Below are 2,782 nucleotides of genomic sequence, written 5' to 3'. Positions count from 1 at the left end.
AGGAGGAGGGGGAAGAGGAGGAAGAGGAGGAGGGGGAAGAGGAGGAAGAGGAGGAGGAGGAAGAAGAAGTTGTTTAGTCCTGAAACCTCACATGGACACCACATGCTTTCATCAGTGCTCACAACATAACTATGGATGAGCTATGCTTTGGACTTCTGAGCATCCCCATCGCTATGCCAACATGGGTGTGTGTGTTGGTTGGAAAGTTGGAGCCATTGTGGAGGAGGAACTTTGTGAACATTCAGAAATGGAACATACTGAAAGGTTCTTGGGCCAGTTGGGGCTTCACTTGAGTACTGAGTTGTTGAAAGCAGTGGCCCATACCTATAATCCCCATATTCTGTGGCCCATACCTACAATCCCCATATTCTGTGGCCCATACCTGCAATCCCCATATTCTGTGGCCCATATCTGTAATTCCCATATTCTAGAGGCAGAGGAAAAATACCACATAAAAGTGTGCCAACCTGGTCTATGTCGTGAGTTCTAGACAAGCCAGAACCATATAGTAAGACCCTGTCTCAACACACAAGCAAACAAAGCACTAGTGATAGCAAGCCCACGACAATAAAAAGGAGACATTATTAATTCATCTGAATTCTGTGCCTACCACCACCATGCTCTCCAAGTTCCTGTTTGAAGAAGTGAAGTCTTCCCTGCACAGACTCCTGGCACTGTGACATCATCTGACTATGATGTCCATTTGAGGGCTGTGTTGCTTCTCTTGTTATGAGGCACCTTAAGGGAAGAAGAGCTTATTTTGGCTCAGAGTGTGAAGTGATACAGCCAATTATGGCAAAAAGACATGGCAGCAGGCAGATTAGGCATGACAACAGGATGGTAGGCATGGCAACAGGAGGGTAGACATGACAACAGGAGGGTAGACATGACAACAGGAGGGTAGGCATGACAACAGGAGGGTAGGCATGACAATATGAGGTAAACGTGGCAACAGGAGGGTAGGCATGACAACAGGAGGGTAGACATGACAGCAGGCAGATTAGGCATGACAACAGGAGGGTAGACATGGCAACAGGAGGGTAGGCATGGCAACAGGAGGGTAGGCATGACAACAGGGAGTTAGACATGACAACAGGAGTGGGGAGCAGATAGTTACATTGCATCTGTAGTCAGGCAGCCAAGAGAAGAATATCGGAAATAGGGTTGTGCTATAATAAAACTTCAAGGCCCACTCCTTTAATGACCCAGTTCCTCTAGCCAGGTTCTACCTCCTAAAGGCTCCCTAATCTTTCCAAATAGTGCCATCAACTGGGGACCAAGTGGTTAACACATGCGCTTATGCTAATCCGTTTACACTCAGAACATCACATGGGCCAACCTGATCCTGGGCCTCTGAACATTTTGAACAATGAACTAGATAATTTTCTTGTTTTGCTACAGTAATGAAGAGCAGACACTTCCTGCCTCCTGGAAGTGAGCTAAGACACACTCCTGTGGTCTGTGTTCACTGTGAGAGTCTCCGCAGCCGCAGAGATCTGCCTCCCGAACTAATCTGTCCACACTCTACTTTGCTACTGAAAAGCACAGGAGCAGATTCAAACCCACTTGGGACAGTGTTTGGCAGTGCACTGATTCGGCTGGGGCAGTCTTCCATGAAGGAACCTCAATGGAAAAAGTGCCCCGCAGATTTGTCTACAGGCCAATCTGATGGAGGCAGTTTCTTGACTAATGACTGACGTATAGGAAGGCAGCCAATCCCATTGTGGGTGGACCACCTGGGGGCAAGTGGTTGTGGTAGGTATAAAAAAGGTTACAGAGGGGTGGAGAGAGCACCGACTGCTCTTCTGGAGGTCCTGAGTTCAATTCCCAACAACCACATGGTGGCTCACAACTATCTGTAATGGGATCCAATGGCCTTTTCTGGTGTTTGAAGATAGCTACAGTAGTCATATGTATAAAATAAGTAAATAAATAAATAAATAAAAAGGTTGCAGAACACAAGCCAGTAAGCAGAATTCCTCCACGGCCTCGTCTTCAGTTCCTGCCTTCAGGTTCCTGACTTGATTTCTTGCCCTGATTTTTTTTTTTATAATAAACTATAACATATTAGCTAAATGAAGTCATCTTCTACTCAAGGTACTTTTGGTCATGGTGTTTATCATAGCAATAAAAACAAACTTAGCTGGGCCTGGGCGGCAGTGGCATACACCTTTAATCCCATCACTTGGGAGGCAGAGGCAGGCAGATTTCTGAGTTTGAGGCCAGCCTGGTCTACAGAGTGAGTTCCAGGACAGCCAGGGCTACACAGAGAAACCCTGTCTCGAAAAACCAAAAAAAAAAAAACAAAAACAAAAAAAAACCAAAAAACAAAAAACAAACCTAAGTTAGATTCATAGCTTTAATCATAATTTATGTACTTTTCTATGTCCATGACATTCTAATGTTATGTGCATGTGTATGAGTGTGTGTGTGAGTGTATCTGTGTGTATGAGTGTGTGTGTGTGTATATAAGTGTGTGCATGTGTATGAGTGTGTACGTGTGCGTGAGTATGTGCGTGTGTATGAGTGTGTGTGTGTATGTGTGTGTATGAGTGTGCATATGTATGTGTGTAGCTGGACTTTTTTGGCTATTTTGTGGGTTCTTCCTTCTACCCTTCTCCACCCTTCCTCTTTCACCCTTTCCACCCCCTAATACTAAGTAGAAGAGAAAAAAGAACGGCTAGAGGGGGAAGGGAGCATCGTTATCCTTAGACACTTCCTGCTGATTGGGGTGTCGAGTTTCTACTTCCTGCTGATTGGGGTGTCGAGTTTCTACTTCCTG

At 45.4% G+C, this 2,782-nt stretch overlaps 1 long non-coding RNA gene across 1 annotated transcript in view; it reads right to left on the bottom strand.

The window, feature by feature from the left end:
• Window positions 1–656, bottom strand: part of LOC116104037 — an 11,528-nt gene extending 10,872 nt beyond the window's left edge. Inside the window, exon 1 of the long non-coding RNA XR_004123677.1 lies at window positions 611–656. This is a non-coding gene — a long non-coding RNA (uncharacterized LOC116104037). The remainder of the gene's footprint in view (window positions 1–610) is intronic.
• Window positions 657–2,782: the final 2,126 nt, after the last annotated feature.

The sequence above is a fragment of the Mastomys coucha genome, unplaced genomic scaffold (assembly GCF_008632895.1).
Source record: "Mastomys coucha isolate ucsf_1 unplaced genomic scaffold, UCSF_Mcou_1 pScaffold21, whole genome shotgun sequence".
In the NCBI taxonomy this organism is placed as follows: Eukaryota; Metazoa; Chordata; class Mammalia; order Rodentia; family Muridae; genus Mastomys; species Mastomys coucha.
The sequence above is the reverse complement of the archived record's forward strand: the minus strand, read 5'-3'. Positions and strand labels throughout refer to the sequence as shown.